Below are 20,248 nucleotides of genomic sequence, written 5' to 3'. Positions count from 1 at the left end.
TTGTAGCTAAGCGCAATTCTATTTATAAGTAAATATTTAAATGTACTTATAAGCAACACTGTTTCTATTTATATATTAGGCTTCTTTTCAGAAAATATTTCAAATAAGAGTATTTTGTGTATTTACAGTAGATTCTGTTACTTATCTTGCATAAACTAGTGAAATGCGTTACAATGCCATTTTATGGAATGCAATCGGCCAAGAATTTGCTCCTCATTGTGTGTCATTATTTAGTCATTTACTGGAAAAAGCCATGTTTTGTGGTCCAAGTCTAGGACTTATTTTATACACCTAGATGGTAATATCTGTTCTGTTTTCAGACGTTTGCTTTGACTTTCACATCCCTAATCTCTCTGTCCTTCTCTCGTCCCATTCTTTTTCTCTCCGCTCGGGACAACTCATTTAATGACATGCTGCTAATCCTATTAGACAGCTCGCTCGTTCTGTTACTCTAGTGGATATCCCTCTGTCACAAATCCTGTTCGCCTGGACAAACCTAAAATGGTTTTCTAATTGTGGATTGTTAATTGCAATCAAGAATCTAAGATAAGACAGAGCCTCTCGTAGGCCTATTATCTATTATATTACTTTGTATGATATCATCTAATACACAAGAGGTTTGAAAGACACCTAAAAGTGCTCACTGTATTACTGTTCAGCCAGCGATGCACATTTGATTTGTTTGTCTGTTTATGTTACAGGATGGAGTGCTATGAAGGGGTTGGAGATGGAATGACACTTGACAGATCTTATGTCTTGCAAGTCAATGTTCTCTCTCATTCTTTCGCCAACCTCTTTCTTTCTGCCTCTTGACACCTGATGTGTGCGTCTCACTCCCCCGACCTCTGATTTTTGATGCTCTGCATAGCAGCAGAATGAGAAACTGTCATATTTTTCTTTCAGTTTTTCATTTTATCACTTTTTCTTTCTTCTCATAGCTATTTGTGTGTCTCTCATTTGATTTGACTTTATTTCACTTGGACTTGGTTACATTTGCACTGTGTCTGACCATGTATGTAAAAAAGATTGATAAAATCAGTGCCTTGCTGAAAAAGAAACAGTGTAAACCAGCCTAAGGTGGTTTGGCTGATTTGTTGTGTTGTTTTTAGAGAGGATACTTGACAGATAGAAAACCAGCTGGCTGATGTGCTAAACCACACTCGAAAAAACTTTGGGTCAAATATGGACTAACCCAACTAACCCAACTTTTGGGTTACAAATTTAATTAAAAAAAAATTTAACCCAACAGCTGGGTTAAAAAACAAACTAAAACCAGAAAACCACCTGTCTAAAGATAGTTTAGGTGTTTTGTTATTGTTGTTTTTATTAGCTGAGTAATGTGTTGATTCATAGATTTCCAAGAATAAAAATTTCACATCACACTTTTTGAGATATCAGTGAATAAAAATAAAGCCCACCAGCTCCTTTCATTCCTAATTCATGATCAGATCTCAAGAGCAATTTGTACCATTTCACAAATAACATTTATATATATAGAAAGAGAATAGGAAAAGGATATATATATATATATATATATATATATATATATATATATATATATATATATATATATATATATATATATATATATATATATATATTCATAAAAGAAAATTTAGTTCTTTCAGTTTAAGCATTCAGTTTAAAATGGAAGCTGAATTTAAATTAAATTAATAGTTCAGTAGTTCAGGCAAAAACACTGTCTTCTATACAATGAAAGGCTCAAGAGAAGATAAAAGAGAACCATAAAAGCATCATAAACCATATAATATGCTATATTCCAAGTGTTCTGGAGACATATCATTGTTTTGTGTAAAAAAAAAATTTAAAAAATAAAAAAAAACTATAGAAATGTATGTTATTTTTCACTGAAAACCTTGCCTTGAATTCTTTGGCAATATCTCCTTTTGTGTTCCGTGGAAGAAATGTATTAATACAGGTTTTGAAATGCATGCATTTTATTGGATACATGCAAATGTAAAGTCAGAAAACCCATGAGAAAATATATTCAAGGTGCCGTGTGTGCAGGAGTTGTGTGCGATTTCAAGATCAATCCAAACTGTGACAAATGTGTGTGCATGTTATGGGATTTACTGAAGAGAGCCATGTTTTGTTATCAGAATCCAGGTCTTAAATTAGACACTTGGATCAATCTGTTCTGTTTCCAGAAATGTATTGCTACTTTGATTTTCACATCCCTAATCTAATGTAATCTAATATAGTATAATCTCCATAATAATGCAATTGTGAGTGTGTGTGTGTGTGTGTGTGTGTGTGTGTGTGTGTGTGTGTGTGTGTGTAGTTGGTTTTGTGTTCTGGTTCAGTAGGGCTACAGACAAGACAAAGTGCCACAGATAAATGCTCCTGCAAAAATAAAATGCATGCACTCTCATATTTTCCGTTAACATTTATAAAACGTATAAGTTGGAAATAACATTTTTGTTTGTTCACCTCCCTCAGTTTCAGGCTATCCTCCATTGTGTTTGTGAATCAGAGTCCTGTGTGGCTTGTTAAAGATTTTTGTTGGGAGATTGTTGTGGTGTAAATATGCATGGCTGTGGTTCAAGTTCATATCTGGTGTTATATTTGGTCTCTTGGGGTTCATTAGAGGGCATGCAAGTCTCATGTGTCCAGTGTATAGGTTTTTTGGCGTGTGAGTGTGTCACAGTGAGCCAGAGTGTCGTCGTGCTTCCTTTGGCCTGTGAATACTAAGCTGCATAGTGAGTGCCTAAAGTATTCCCATAGGGTACTCAAGAGAGCCAGAAGAAACCACTTCTGCTGTTCCACACAAGCCTAGTTTGACACAGCAACACACACACACACATACACCAAGACAAAAAGAGAATAAAAAATGAATGCAGTGCACATTTATTTTATACTGATCCCTCTTATAATTGAGTTTTATTGGTCTGAAAATAAACAAAACACAACACTGTATATATTTATATTTGTATTGTGTAATTATAATAATTGAAATAATATCTAATATGTAATATTTAATTTTTGTATCATCACATAAATATTAATATTTTAATTATAAATTATATTAGTGAAATGGGATCTGGCGCAACCAATTCACAAGGTGAATGGAAGCAAACCGTGTACAAAAATATGAAAAAGAGTCCAGCACCACTTGTGATGAAGCAAACTTTAATAATAATAAAAATACACCAATTGTGTTTCGGCCTAAGAGCCTTCCTCAGGGTATTCAGCAGCACACATAACACATAAGCATTTAAAAACACATCTCCATATTGGATTACTCGTTCACAAATAAGCAACAGCTGACAAGCTTTACTCAAGACATCACACTAATTAGTAAGAGTTAACTACCCAAAAACAACAATCACCCAATCAGAGTACATCCACATCAGATTAACATATCTTACACATAAAAAGAGTCATACAACACACCTAAATGACAAGCTTTACTAAATGTAATGTGCGTTTTTATATATATATATATATATATATATATATATATATATATATATATATATATATATTAAATTGAAAAAAAAAAAACTAAATATTGTATATGCATTTTCTTTATTATTTTATATAAAACTTCTGAAAATTCTTTGAAATTTGTATATAAAATATTTTGATTTTAGATTACATTTTATTAGATTTAGATTTTGTATATTTTATGTATTATATTTATGCTTATTAATTTATTTAGATGCATTATTTAAATGCAGCTTCAGAAAGAAAAAAAAAACATATACCTCAAAAAACACTCTCACATACACTGATATAACTTTCCCAAGTCCTATGTCCCATGTGTAAATTGTTTTTCTCTTGCCTTATTTAAGCCCTGGAGACAAAATCTGTTTAGATTTTAAGTAACGATCGACTGGATCACACACACACACACACACACACACACACACACACACACACTTGCATTTAGTTTACGGGGACTCTCTTTAGGCGTGATGGTTTCTATACTGTACAAACTGTATTTTCTATTGCCCTACACTTTTAAAAATAAAGGTGCTTCACGATGCCATGAAGAACCTTTTTGTTTAAATGGTTCCATAAAGGAACTTTTAACATCTAAAGAACCTTTTTTGTTTCACAAAAGGTTCTTTGTGGCGAAAGAAGGTTCTTCAGATTATAAAAATGTAAGAAAGAGATGGTTCTTTAAAGAACCTTTGACTGAATGGTTCTTCTATGACATCACTTGAAGAACCTTTTGAAGCACCTTTATTTTTAAGAGTGTACACCAACCCAATCTAAACCTACCCCTTATGGAAAACTACTGGCAATTTTTGAATTTCATAAAACACAGTTTTGTATGTTTTTTAAGCCTTTTGTTTTTTTTTTTTTTAGGGATTTTGTTTTTAGGCCATGTTTACGTTGTAGTACCCATGTCATTATACACATTTGTTTCCTCATAAACCATATATACCAGTACACACACATGCACATCCTAAAGCACATCTATCCATATAACATATCCATATAGGGCCTAATATTGAGGGGGATTCTTTTATGATTATTTGTTGTCTGTTGATTAATACTGTCCCTGTTTGTGTGCAAGAAAACAGGATTGTTATTAGTCATAATGTGTTGTCTTATGATGGGGTCAAATGACAAAACATATCTGAAAGGTTTTTGCTTGAAATCAGCATTGACTCATTAATGTGTAAATAAGCCTATTGTCTGCATGGCTGTTTTTAATGTGTTTTATTGTATTGTATTTCTTTTTTATTATTATTCTTATTTTTACCCTGTGTGTACAATAGATTATAGTTGTAGTTACAGTCTCTGGACAATAAATAAATAGTAAATTTGCAGGTGAATTGCATGGGAATACAATGATTCTTTTGTTTCAGGCAGAGGGGCAAGACGATTTTAATTATGTGTTTCAGCCGCAATAATAATTTTCAGGAATATGATTGAACAGTTGCAAACAACATGCATTTGCTTTATCTGTGTTCGTGTTTGAACTTGTTTGGACTCCAGTTTTGTGCATTTGACCCTGAAAGGTTAATCAAACTCTTTTAAGCAAAAGTAAAAATTAATTTGTCTTCGTAACATACATATTTTCATCTCTCTGTTCTTTCTTTCCCTTTCAGTTATTTTTTTTCCTCCTCTTTTTGCTTGTTGTTTTAAGTATGTATTAGATAGGACAACTCTTGCCTCTGGCAATATTGGGCTGAGCTGTCTAAATTTAAATTCACCAGCGTGTGTCACAACCCGACTGATCCGTCCATAGCCACCTACCCAAAGCACACAGCCGTATACACAAACACAAACACACACACACGCAAAAGCCTTTTATGTTGACTCTGATGTGACGAGAAAAAGCAACGCACTGACCCTTGTTTGGCATAACACACACACACACCCTCCCACACACAATGTGTTCATAGATGATGAACACTGGCTTTAACATAAGCATGCATGGACATAAACACACACACACACACACACACACACACTCAATCTTCCCCCAGGCTGTGTCTGTTTTAAAGCTCTGTCTATCAGTGCATACAGTGTTGCGCTAGTGTAGAGGAGACAAAACCCCTGACTCTGCAGTAAGAAAGAGGAGAAAAGAACAATTACTCAAAAAGATTGTCCTTCAAAGATTGCCCAACACTCCCTAACAACCACCGAAGGGCAGCACATCTGTTGCCACGACAAATACCATGATGACTGATGCGTTATTGCACCTGTACTGTGCGCTGATAGTCATACATCCTGGGCTGAGTTTCCCAAAAGCTTTGTAAGCCTAGGAAGTTCATAAAAACAATCGTACGAATGATCTTAATATTACGGTTTGTTTCCCAAAAGCATCGTAACTTAAGTAGTACTTGAAAATCATCGTAGATCTACGAGTGCTCTGGAGTAATCGTTAAGCCCTAAGTGCATCGTAAGAAGACAGATTTATGTGATCACCTGCAGGACAATCACACCTTTAACTTGATTCAAGTGCAATGTGATTATAATATAAGGATTTGATTGTGCTTTATTGTACACTTTATGACTCGGTTTCTTTTTTTTATTTTTATTAATTTATAAATAAAATAATTAAAAGAGGCAGAAAAAAAATAGAAACACGTCTTAAATGTCTGAAAAAAAAACGAATAAAAGAAGTAATGTAGGAAATGCTTCAAAGACTGGGGGAAAAATATTACAATGACTTGCTAAAGCACACGAAAACCAGCTATGTATCTCTCTCTCTCTGTACTGTATATAAAGTGTATTATATATTATTATGTAAAGTATAATATTATACACTATAATATAATATAATATAATATTGTATTGTATTGTATTGTATTATAGTTATTATATCCAAGTTGTCTGTCTGGAACGCAGCATTAGGTTAACATTTCAATAAAAGATCGTGTAGCCTACTACAATTAAGAGCCATTCTATAAGGTGACATTTCAGCACTTGACAAACGGATAGCGACTCCTAAGTAGTACTTAAAGCATGGCTAAGTGCGATTGCTTTACGTGCATTGTTGGGAAACGCACGTGAAACAATAACGAACGATCGTAAAATGGCTCGTAGAAAATGCACTTAAGCTCTAAGATCAATCCTTATCGGGAAACCCGGCCCTGGTCAGTGGTGGTTCTGGCTCATTTGATTACTCAGAGAAGTTTAGATTTTACAATACAATCCAATATAATTAAATAGAATAAATTTTTAGTTAAAATACAAATGAAAACTGCATACAAATAGCACAATTAAAGCTTTCATGTAAGTCAATTGCAATAATAATGATTGTTACCGAAAAGGTTTCCCAAATACCCTGGCCTTGTACTGTGATGTAAATACTGTGCTGTCAATCAATTAAAAATAAATAAATACATGATTAAAACATGGCTTAATCATACATTTTCGGTAATTAATTGTGGTTAATCACACCTAACATTAAAATTGACATATTTTCACACTGAAGTAAAAATTGTACTACAGTGAAATATTATTACAATACATAACCATCTATATTTTAATATTTTTATAAATGTTTAAAAAATAATTCTATACTGGGTTGGCACTCAGTTATACTATCAATTAGTATTTATGCTCAATTATTAATAATGGTTCTTATTATTAATTTTGAAAAAAAAAAAGCAGTACAACTGTTTTCAACTTTGATATTAATAAGAAATGTTTCTTGAGCATCAAATCAGCATATTAAAATGATTTCTGAAGGATCATGTGACACTGAAGACTGGAGTAATGGCTGATGAATATTCAGCTTTGCCATTACAGGATGAAATTGTTAAAATATATACAGTATATATCTGAAAAAACTTGTACCGACTCCCATACTGCTGGGAATGAGCAATGGAGTAGCGAGAACCGAGAGCTTTGCGCGGGGGCGGCACCCGTGTCACCCCGGAGAACACTGGAGCCCTAGGCGGCTGCCTACATCGCCTATGCCAAGATCCGCCACTGATCCTCATACACTCATACACAGATGGGTTTGAATTCAGTGCGGAGCTTGATGTTTCTGTCATGTGTGCTATAAGAAAAAATAATAATAAAGTGCATCAAAGTCCCTTTCATGTAAAGTCAGTTCACTCATCAGCCATATTTCCAATGCCTCTGGGCAGCTATTTCAGGCAAACAAGACTATCAAAATACAGAAATCTAAAATCACATGTAGATTTTTTTTTTCTTTTTTCAGCAATAAAGTCTCAATATAATCTACACCATAAATTTTGTATATAATTTTCAAATAGCATTAATAAATGTATATTACAAGTTGGTCCAACCAATATGCAGCACACTCTCTCTGGTGACTGTAACTTCTACTGGCAACTGGAATGACGCAATGACTTTACCAGCTAGCAGTCAATATGAGTGACTGTATACTGTCTTGGTATATTTGAGTGCATTTAGCATTGCATTGGTTTGGGATAGTGACGCAAGGTCTATAAAGTCAAAGAAAAATAGATCCATCAGCATTTCCATTCCTCTCGATTGCTCTTGCCTGGCCACTGGTTAAACATCTAATATAATATACTGAAATATTTTCAATTTATACAGTACAACAGCTAGTTCCAGTCCTGTGTGCTTAACAGCTTTAATGGGGGAAAGAACTACAGTCCCAGTATTTCATGACATTTCTCTGATTACTGAAGCTTGTTTTGCAAAATCATATGGAATGTTCTTTTTCACCTGGAGTTCTACTGTTAAACACAATTATTTAAAAAATAAGTGGATATAGTATTGACTGATGGCTTCAACAACAGCATATTCCATCGATTAACAACTTTGGAGCTCACAGTAGGTCTATCTTTAAAGGTTTATTAGTAATGTGTGAAAAAATAGCAATATTGTGTCTAAAATGTAAAATATTCAGAATGCACTTTTTGTTTATCGAACAATTGTATAAAAGCATTATGAATTACATCTTCACAATGCAAACTGATTTTAATGCAAAAATTGTATTTTATCAGAATAATAGTGCAGTTACGGAATTCTGACTTCATCTTTGACCCCTTAAACTGATAGATGAGACTCTTAGGATTTCATGTGTGTTGATTTTTAAAAGGAATAAAACCTCTTACATTCATCTCAAAATAACAGAGTTTCTTCTTAATTCAAAAAAGCCAACATGTCCAAAATAACGTTATGTGTGCCTGTCACTTTAATATGGTAAGATTTCATATTTAACAAAGCACTGCAAGGGTATTTAAAGAACCAGAGAGAGGCTCCAGGGGAGGTTTGGCATGCTACAGACTCCCTCTTGCCTAATATGTCATGCTTTCTTTCTCTCCTATGTTCTCTCCCTCTTCTTTTTATCCTCCTACTCCAATGCTCCCCCTCCTCCTCCCCGACCATTTTCTCTTTCTTGCTGTTTCTCTGGTCCAGTGCCTTGACCTTGACACCCACTTTTCACACTCTATCTTGTGTGTGTGTTTTTTTTTGTTCCTCTGTACAATTCTCTCCAAATCTTTATGTCTTTATCCAGTGTGATACCCATCCACTTTCTGCCAAGATTAACCATGAAACTGCTTTTATTAAATGCTTTATATTCTGATCTCTTCTTAATGAGCCTTTGGAGAGCCGCTTGTGGATTTTCTCTTTTTCTCTTTCTGCTGCAGGGTATTCTCAGCTGGATGTGAAAACCAGCCACCCCGTGTTAAATCTGTTCAATCAGCGTTTCTTGGCTCCTCCCTGTTAATGCAGTATAGTGGCTGATGTGAGGTCAGCACACTTTGGTCCTTCTGCTTTTTGAAGCCTGATACTGTGTCAAGCTAGCGGCGAAACAAAACTAGACTGCTTCTATTATGATCAATGAAGCTGCAGACATCCAATAATGTATAATGAGATTGTTCTGGTTTGTTGCATTGTTATCAGTGTGGGATGTGAGAAATCTATCAGTTAAAGTAGCATTCACATTCACCTCAACAAAAGTTGCCCCTGGTACACAGTTTGGAATCTGCTATCTTTGGTACTTGGTTCTGATGCCAGAATTGTTTTACAATAAAATACATAATATGAATAACTTTGTGTATGTCGTCCACCACTTACTTTACGTCCACTACTGTCGTCTCAGTAGGTTCACTGTAAAGAACCAGCTCATTCACAACATGTTCATGACGCTCTTGCATCTCAGAGCGGGTGGTGATTTCCTCAGTTCAAAATAACGAGGAGCAATTTGTTTATGAAATTTAATGGAGTAAAAAATACATCATTATGCTTTGGAATGTAGTGAAGTAAAAGTAAAAAAACAAAACAAAAAAAAAAACTACTTTGGTAATGTACAGATACATGAAAAATGTGACCTACTCAAATAGTACACAACTAACAAGACACTTGAATAAGTGATATTATTTAGAATAAAATAAATGCAAAAATAAATAAATACATATATACATAAATATATAACAATTGTATGAACTGGTTTATGCTGTTTTCCAAGAGAGACAATTTGATGTAGAGTTCATATAATCAGGATTTATTTATTTATTTATTTATTTATTTATTTATTTATTTATTTATCTATTTATTTATTTATTTATTTATTTATTATTATTTATTTTTTTACTTCATTTAATTACATTTACTGACCTTAACATTTATTTCACCCAGTAAGGTTTTAAAAAATACTAAAGGCTACATAATTTGTTTTCATGATATTTAATCTAGGCTGTCCTTCTTGCACACTTTGTCATTCGATGGCTTCCTAGTTGGATAAAAAAGGAATTTTGCTCCGGCCACTGAACATTAAGTCTTGAATTCTGTACCTGCTGGGAGATGATGGAGGTGGACTTTGGGAGAAGAAGAGCTAATAGGATTAAGTTAGAAAGCAATTTTGCATTAATGTTTCATGTGGGTATATAGATGTGAAGTTATTCAGCTACTTTATAAAATATCATTTAGTAAGGCAATCTTAAGGGAATAATAATTTTTGAAAACTTAACTGATTAGTCCATTCTGAGTGCATTAGCATTTGTTGGTGAACATTTAGCCAAGTGCTCCCACTGGATATGCTCCTGTGGTTTGGTTAGAAAGTGTTAATGTTAGAAAATGCTGGTGCACTCTGTTTGCATTTTTTGAGTTTTTCCCTTATCAATACAGGGAGTAGAGACCGTAATTGCCTGGTGAACCAATGTTGTAATGTTTTGATAAGCAGAATATTGCTGTTTACAGCACTGCACTCTCTCTCTTTCACAAAAACACACTCTGCCGTTACTGCACTGACCATAAACCACAATGATTCCCATGTCCCCTCTTGTCAAGGGAGTCACTGATGCTCTTAAGTCCTTGTTTTAAATCAGTGTGATATAGAAACAGCTCACTAAGCTCATGGCAAGTGAGACAACTCTGTGTTTCTTCAGCCTGAGGTAATTTGATGTCCCAGGGGTTAATGTTTATTAAAACGATTGTTCCTTTTTTTTTTTTTTTTGGCTATATGAAGGTTATATTGAAACTTGTCTTTTTTATGAGATTGTGAGAATGTGATTTATTAATAATTATATATATATATATATATATATATATATATATATATATATCTATAATATATATACATTATATATATATATACAGGTCCTTCTCAAAAAATTAGCATATTGTGAAAAAGTTCATCATTTTCCATTATGTAATGATAAAAATTAAACTTTCATATATTTTTAGATTCATTGCACACAAACTGAAAATATTTCAGGTCTTTTATTGTTTTAATACTGATGATTTTGGCATACAGCTCATGAAAACCCAAAATTCCTCAAAAAATTAGCATATTTCATCCGACCAATAAAAGAAAAGTGTTTTTAATACAAAAAAAAGTCAACCTTCAAATAATTATGTTCAGTTATGCACTCAATACTTGGTCGGGAATCCTTTTGCAGAAATGACTGCTTCAATGCGGCGTGGCATGGAGGCAATCAGCCTGTGGCACTGCTGAGGTGTTATGGAGGCCCAGGATGCTTCGATAGCAGCCTAAGCTCATCCAGAGTGTTGGGTCTTGCGTCTCTCAACTTTCTCTTCAACAATATCCCACAGATTCTCTGTGGGGTTCAGGTCAGGAGAGTTGGCAGGCCAATTGAGCACAGTAATACCATGGTCAGTAAACCATTTACCAGTGGTTTTGACACTGTGAGCAGGTGCCAGGTCGTGCTGAAAAACGAAATCTTCATCTCCATAAAGCTTTTTCAGCAGATGGAAGCATGAAGTGCTCCAAAATCTCCTGATAGCTAGCTGCATTGACCCTGCCCTTGATAAAACACAGTGGACCAACACCAGCAGCTGACATGGCACCCCAGACCATCACTGACTGTGGGTACTTGACACTGGACTTCAGGCATTTTGGCATTTCCTTCTCCCCTGTCTTCCTCCAGACTCTGGCACCTTGATTTCCGAATGACATGCAAAATTTGCTTTCATCCGAAAAAAGTACTTTGGACCACTGAGCAACAGTCCAGTGCTGCTTCTCTTTAACCCAGGTCAGGCGCTTCTGCCGCTGTTTCTGGTTCAAAAGCACACGCCTGTGCACAGTGGCTCTGGATGTTTCTACTCCAGACTCAGTCCACTGCTTCCGCAGGTCCCTCAAGGTCTGGAATCGGTCCTTCTCCACAATCTTCCTCAGGGTCCGGTCACCTCTTCTCGTTGTGCAGCGTTTTTTGCCACACTTTTTTCCTTCCCACAGACTTCCCACTGAGGTGCCTTGATACAGCACTCTGGGAACAGCCTATTCGTTCAGAAATTTCTTTCTGTGTCTTACCCTCTCGCTGAGGGTGTCAATGATGGCCTTCTGGACAGCAGTCAGGTCGGCAGTCTTATCCATGATTGCGGTTTTGAGTAATGAACCAGGCTGGGAGTTTTTTAAAAGCCTCAGGAATCTTTTGCAGGTGTTTAGAGTTAATTAGTTGATTTAGATGATTAGGTTAATAGCTCGTTTGGAGAACCTTTTCATGATATGCTAATTTTTTGAGATAGGAATTTTGGGTTTTCATGAGCTGTATGCCAAAATCATCAGTATTAAAACAATAAAAGACCTGAAATATTTCAGTTGGTGTGCAATGAATCTAAAATACTATGAAAGTTTAATTTTTATCATTACATTATGGAAAATAATGAACTTTTTCACAATATGCTAATTTTTTGAGAAGGACCTGTATATATATATATATATATATATATATATAATATATATATAGATTATATATATATATATATATATATATATATATATATATATATATATAAATATAAATTAGTGGTAACACTTTACAGTAAGGTTCCATTAGTTAATGTTATTTAATGTATTAACTAACATGAACAAACACATGAACAATACATTCATTACAGTATTTATTAATATATGTTCCTAATGTTAGTTAATGAAAATACAGTCGTTCATTGTTTGTTCATGTTACATTAACTAACGTTAACAAGCACTACTTTTGATTTTAATAATGCATTAGTAAATGTTGAAATTAACATTAACTAAGATAATTAAATGTTTAATGTTCATCTGTTTAGAATCAATTTGTCTTTGTTTATTTTATTTTTATTTTAGCCATTTTAGTGTTTAAACTTATTCTCAGATAGATTTTTGTTTAAAAAATGTTTTAACAATCACAACAAATGCTTTTGTTTAGATCTTATTAATTTCCTTTATCTCAGGGCTTTTGATACAATGACACATTAATAAAATATAAAGATACATCAATTAATATTATTTTTTTGAAACTATGATCATCCAAACAAAATAAACAAATAAACATAAAGCACCTTAATTTTTATTGTGTTAACATTATTACACAAATTATGATTATCTGTAGTTCCAACAAATTCCAACCCTGAAGCGTGTTTTTGTTTGTTTGTTTGTTTGTTTGTTTGTTTGTTTGCTTGTTTTTTGTCAAATTATACAAACATTGTGTATTTAAGGTACATAAAATGCTATATTTAAAATTAGCCTTAGCAAACATTTAAATCTAAAATGTTTTACAATTTAAATTCCAACATGAAATAAATGCTGATGTGAGATGTTATGAAAAAGGCATTATTCAGCAAAGTTCAGGGAAAACAAACTTTAAAAGAAATAAATTAAACAGTTCTCCTTTGTCCACTGTTGTACATTGTAAGTAGATAAATTAATTAAATAAGCTTAAAAAAATGTTTGTTTGTTTGTTTGTTTGTAAGAGTTTCATTTCTCATTGTTTGACCCTTGTTTAATCTTGTTTTAGACTGATGGGAGTGTTTGTTTGTTTGTTTGTTTGAAGTGACAACAAATATGACAATGATGGATGAGACATTCACTGATTTAGAAAAAGAGTGAGCGAGAGGCTGGACAGATAAACATAAAAGACAGAGAGAGAGAAAAGAAAAAAAAGCACAACCGAGTTAAAGTAGAGTTATAAATCTCAGGATTCATGTCTGAGCTGGGCCGTGCATTTTTTTTGTCCCCTACGGCAAGACACTATAGACGAAGTACTGTAATTTAGTCTCTTGGCTGATCTTGTCAGGGTGCATTATGACAGAAGACATATCATAACTAGTGTTCAGAGATTGTTATGAATGATTAATATTCCAGTGGCAAAAAAACAGGGTGATGGGATTGGGGTTGCGCCTGATGTGTCAGAGAGAATCAACAAGAAAGAGAGAGAGAGAGAGAGAGAGAGAGAGAGAGAGAGAGAGAGAGTTGGCAGCATACTTCATGTGATATTATTGGGTTGATTTTATATGTGTGTGTGTGTGTGTGTGTGTGTGTGTGTGTGTGTGTGTGTGTGTGTGTGTGTGTGTGTGTGTGTGTGTGTGTGTGTGTGTGTGTGTGTGTGTGTGTGTGTCTTTGAAAAAAAAAAAGGACCGATAGGGTAAACGCTCTTTATATTTTGTCTGAGTTGAATGTTTAATGTCCTTCACTCGAGGGACACATAAACATGTTCTTCATATAATGAGCCTTTGAAGACTCTTCAGCGAATAAGATGTCTAGATTTGAAAGTACATGCTGTGCATGTGTGTCTGTGTGCATTTATTTGTTTATGCGTGTGGGTTCTGCCCTCTAAGTGCATGAGTTTACCCTGTGGGCTTTGCTAAGCTAATCAAGTACTCTTTGTATGTAAATTTGTTAAGCTGTTTTTCTTGTCCTTTACATTTCAAAATTCTACTCCACTCTTTTCCAAATGTTCTAGAACAGTGCTTCTCAACTGGTGGGTTGCGACCCCAAAAAGGGACACAAGTCTGTTGTGACTGAGAGAAAACAATGTTAAATTCAAATAATAAAATTTTTCAACCATAATGGTTAGCAAAATGCAGTAACACTTTAGAATGAATTTATATTGTTAGTTGATGGAATAGTTGACATGAAATTACAAACGAACAATACATAATTACCAACATTAATCTTGGTTAATATTTAATACATGTTAATTTCTATTGGTAAAAGTTATACATTTTACATAATATTATAAATTATACATGATATAAACTAACAGAAATGAATATAAAAATGGTTATTTTTAATTTCTACTAATACATGTTAATTTTTTAGCAAATGCTTGTTTAATAGTTATACATAATACATACAATTATAAATGAATTTTAAATATAAATTAGAATAATTTAATATGGTTTTGTTTAAAAAATACATATTAACATAAATAATATTTTTTTATTAATTTCAAATTGAGGGTTAAGTCTGTCTTATATATTTTACTGTTGCTATCAAATGCTGTGCTAATCAAACTTATTATTTTGCTGCAAATGCATCTGTCACTTAGTAGAAGCCATAGCCAAATTAGCCATATGCCAACATGGACAGGATGCCAGTGTTATTTTCGATGATTTATATACTATTAAAGTATGTTTTAAAATATTTTGAATTATCAATTATTTTATATTTTCAGCTTTTGTTAAATTTTACTTTAAGTTGTACTGATTTATGTGCCATTATTTTTTATTGATTTATATTTTATTTTATTTTTAGTAATTTTAACCTTATTTATTTTAAATTTTGTTTTATTTCAGCTTTATTTCATATACTGAAAACAATTTTTCGTTTTAGTTGTAGTTTTAGTTAAGAATAACAACACTGGAACAAACTGCACAAGGTTTTAAAAATATTTGACCCAGTTTATTCTTGCAAATTTATCCAATTCAACAGACATGTAGCAATAACAAACCAATATACGTTTCAGTATTTCATTTTGAAGACGTCTGCTTTTGTGTTTGACTTCAGTGTTCGAGTTGATGTTCAGTGTAAGATCTGCGACTTGAAACAAAGCCAGTTGAGAAGCACTGTTCATGATATAAAAATATATACAGTGAATCATGTCAGTCATGTATTTCTCAGTTGCCATTTTCTCAAGATGGAAATAATATAATAATATGACAAAATATAAATCATTAGTATGTTGGTCGTTGATTGTATTTAGTATGGTTTGTGCAACCAAACATCCACTGTGCAGTGTACGCTAGGAGCATATGCACGGGAGCTTGTTAAACATCCACCCCAAGGCGATGTCAGGCCTTTTACTGAAGCTTACTGAACCCCTTCCGGCTTCTGTGACTCGTCCCCTGGGATGCTGGAGAGGAAGGCAGCTCTGCAGAGCGTGTTGTATGTTTCCAGCAGGGTGGTGATAGGCTGAATGAATATCAAAAGTAAAGTGATTTATCACTTCCTTTTGGCATGTTTTTGAATATAGACCACTGGCAAATAGCAAAAGGCTGGTACTCTGAGACCTCGATGTGAAGTGCCATAAAAAATAATAGCATTCTGTACTTAAACTCCAGTGAAGATCTTACAGTACAGTATGGCACAGTGTAGGTAGACTGAATAAGACTTGGGGTGTTTTGTGGCCTTCCTGTTAAGTTGGTATCACATTAATTTTCTCTCAATTGCGTAGACCTTGAGCTGAGTTATAACTTATGACAGTGGCTGATGAAATAAAAGTGCTGTGCGTATTCACTCCACATTAATCGCTGCTGTGACCTTGTCTGATTACATACAAACCAGGGCACACTGTAGTTCTTTGAGAAGAGTGTGTGTGTGTGTGTGTGTGTGTGTGTGTGTGTGTGTGTGTGTGTGTGTGTGTGTGTGTGTGTGTGTGTGCATGTGCATCTGATGTGACTGTGATCCATGATAATTGGTCCCAATGGATTTGACGGTTCCAGCAGCCAGAGGGCATCAGTCAGGTGGGGCTAAATACAGTTTGAAACTACTGATCCCACTACTGTCAAAACAGTAGAAAGAGCATTCAGCTGTGTCATAGTAGGCCCATGCATGATGGGATAGTAATTAGCATCTCTGTGTCCTCTCAGTGTCTTCAAATGACACTCAACCTCATCTCACTAGAGAAAGCATTGTAAGTCAGCCTACTGTTTAATGGTGTTCAAATTGTCACCTAAACTATAGTGTCATATTGCTGACGTGCACTTAAACACCAGAGGCTGCCAAGTTGCTGTAGACAGACCACTTGGCTAAAAATCAGTATGGTGGCTATAGGATCGATCCCACTTTTTGAGTAAAAGAGCCAGTTGCCTGTTTAAATGAGATATGAAACGTGTATGGGTATATTTATAGAATGATTTGAGGTGTTTAAGCTGAATTTATGACACCATTGTTGTCAGATTTTAATGTTGATTTGAAATCTTTTATTTAAACCTAATATTTACATACAATTTGAGGGATATTTGTCTTTTCTCATTCATGTAGATAGATGAAAGTTCCTATGTATACTTAGTGGATACATAGACAATAACTGATATTATTATTTTCTAAATATGTGTAATTAAACTTTAATTATCAATTAAACTAAATGTAGTTTTTTATTTTAATCATTTTAGTATATCAACAATTTTATTATTATTATTATTATTTTAGGATTTTAGTAATATAATTTTATATTTAATTTCTGGTATGTATTTGTCATGTCTGCTTATTATTTTGCATTTTAAACAGCTTGTTTTGAGAATGAAAATGTCAAATCCAAAGCACATTAACTGGGGTCAAATTACTTTTTAGACCAGGTTACTCTTTTTGTGATATCTGGCAACCCTTAAACTGGAGCTTTAATGAGGAGAACATGCTCTTGTGTAAGGGATATGAAAGGAGAGCATCAGATGTAACTGCTAATTGATTAGGAATGATCTAATTAATTTAGTTTGAGTTATAAACTCCTTGTAACCAAATAATTAGTGTACACTGGCCCAAAGGAGACTGAGACATCACCGCCACTACAGTTTGGAACCACCAAGGGCGCTAATTGTAAAATGACTTATTTTGTGGACCAAATGAATTATTTGACAAAATGGACTTACACTTTAGTGCACTTTGTTCATAAAAAAGACAAAAGTTGCAATTTATCAAAAACAGAAGATTAGATAGAGATAGTTTTGATGCACACCATTCACACCATTCTTCTCTTTCTCGGCACAAGGGTGAATATACTTGTCATTTAGGGGACAGAAAACACCTTTCATTCACCTAGCATGCCATTTTGTCCAAAAAATGCTCAGTCTTGGAATGCCATATTTAGCCCAAAAAATGTTGTTTATTTGCTGTCCATTTTGTGATTCAGGATGTCATGAAATGCATTTTGGCCGTGAAAGGGGTTGTCTGGATCATGAAATGTGAGGATTAAATGCATTTTTTGACATGCTGAATCATCAAATGGAATGTACAAAAAAACATTGTGTGATCCAGACATCCCTTTTTGCATCCAAAAAAGAGCTTGTCATGGATGAAATGTATTTGTCTGACATTTTGTTCATATTTTCTGTTATCCACGAAATGAAAAATACATTCACTTATTCAACTTGTGTAAATTTTCATGACAAGTAATTCATTTATCCTCCAAAATTAGTCAGGTTCCACTTAACGCCCCATTGGTTGCTAGTAGGCATTCATAATCGACTAAATGGAGGTGAATTATAATAGTAAAGAGCTCACTGTCTGCACTCGCTTTGGTTGTCCCATATCGTGCTGCTGCACATTTGCATAAAATGCATAAATGCTCTTGATGCCTCTGATCATCTGTCGATTGCTTGCGGTGTGAGTGTGCCTTAAAGTAATAGTTCACACAAAAAATGAAAATTTGCTAAAAATTTACTCAGCCCTCAAGTCATCCAAGACGTAGATTCGTTTTTTTTTTTTTTTTCTTCAACAGATTAGGAGAAATGTAGAATTACTTCACTTACTCACCAATGGATCCTCTGCAGTGAATAGATGCCAGAATGAGTGTCTAAACAATTAATATAAAACATCACAATAATCCACAGTATGACTTCTTCAAAAGTTCATCATTTAATGTCTTGGAAGCAAAAAGCTGCTTGTAAGAAACAAGTTTTCACCACAAAGTCATTGAGCACTCAGGATTGTTTTGTATTACAGTAACATAATCTTCTGCTGTTGTGACACATATACAGTACAAAACTTTTTATGAGAAGTTATTCCATATATATATATATATATATATATATATATATATATATATATATATATATATATATATATATATATAAAGAAAAAGATAGATAGAAAATAAAAAAAACTTGGAAACAAGCTGCACGTGAGTAATGTTGTGCAGCAGTAACAGTCAACATTACGACTCAGTAAAAGCCTGGATTTGCCCATAGCCTTATAAATAAGTGAAGAGGTATGCACAAGAGCATTGAGTTGCATTCCATTTCCTGCTCCCGTTGTTGACCCTCCTTTTGACTTTCAGTGTCATAACTGCATAAGTGAAATCATCATAGAGATCTCTGCTGTCTGTAGCAGATTAAGAAAATGATGGGGCTTTAGCATTTTGAAAAGTGTCCATTTCTGCAAGCATGTGCATCTTCTGTCTCTATTGCTCTCTGTTCTCTGTCTCTCCCCACTTCTCTTTCTTTCAATTCTTTGTCTCTCTCTCTCTAAGAGATTTAAGAGTAACAAAGATAATATGCTTTTCCCAGAGCACTGAAAGAGGGAGAAATATAGAGAAGAATGTAAAAATAGAAGACGTTAGCTTTCATGATTGATTTTAAAGCGAGATTTGAGATTTCCCAAAGATCATTATAAAGAAGCTCTCCTGACAGCAGTTTCCAGTACAGTATTGTACAGCGCTATAGAGAACAGACCGTAGAACTGTAAGAAGCTCAGGAGCGAATGTGTTTGGGAGTGAAAGATTGTATTTACAGACTTATTAAGCATTAATATTGTTTAACATACAGCAACGGGAGTCTCCCAAGAGACCAATTACTTGACTTTGTGTACAAAGAAATGAACTACAGCACATTTTGCATCTATTGAGTGTGTGTTTGTCTGAATCAAATTATTCATCTTTGCAGCCACCGAGTGAGACAGGAGCCAGAGCAATTCAGTACATCCTCTGCAGTTCTCACGTGAATGCAGTCGGAGAGCTGTTGGCATCGCTTCGTAATCAGTTTTGGAGAGAATCCCAGTGCTGGCGAGTTCCACGTAGTGTTAAGATATTTTTAGTGGGTTTTTTTTATATATATATATATATATATATATTTGTTCACGTTTTGAGGTACTAGAGACTGCAATATTTCTATGTCTTTTACATATTGTTTTCGGTATGCATTTATTTGGCTGTAACAAAAGCTGAGGTTGAAGATTAGCTCACCTTTAACACTGCGGTTAAATCATCAATAAACCTAGAGCCCCTCTGTCCCCTGAGATCTGCAGTCATGAAGAATCACATGCTGGCAATGCAGCTGAGCAGCGTGTGCCGTTATGTTGACTATGTTGTTTGCACTCTCTGCAGACTCAGGAAGCATTTAGAGAGTCTATTTCCATCTCTCTTTCCTGAATGAGGGGGTA

The sequence above is a fragment of the Cyprinus carpio genome, chromosome A1 (genome assembly GCF_018340385.1).
Source record: "Cyprinus carpio isolate SPL01 chromosome A1, ASM1834038v1, whole genome shotgun sequence".
Taxonomy (NCBI): Eukaryota; Metazoa; Chordata; class Actinopteri; order Cypriniformes; family Cyprinidae; genus Cyprinus; species Cyprinus carpio.
This window is presented reverse-complemented; position numbering follows the sequence as displayed.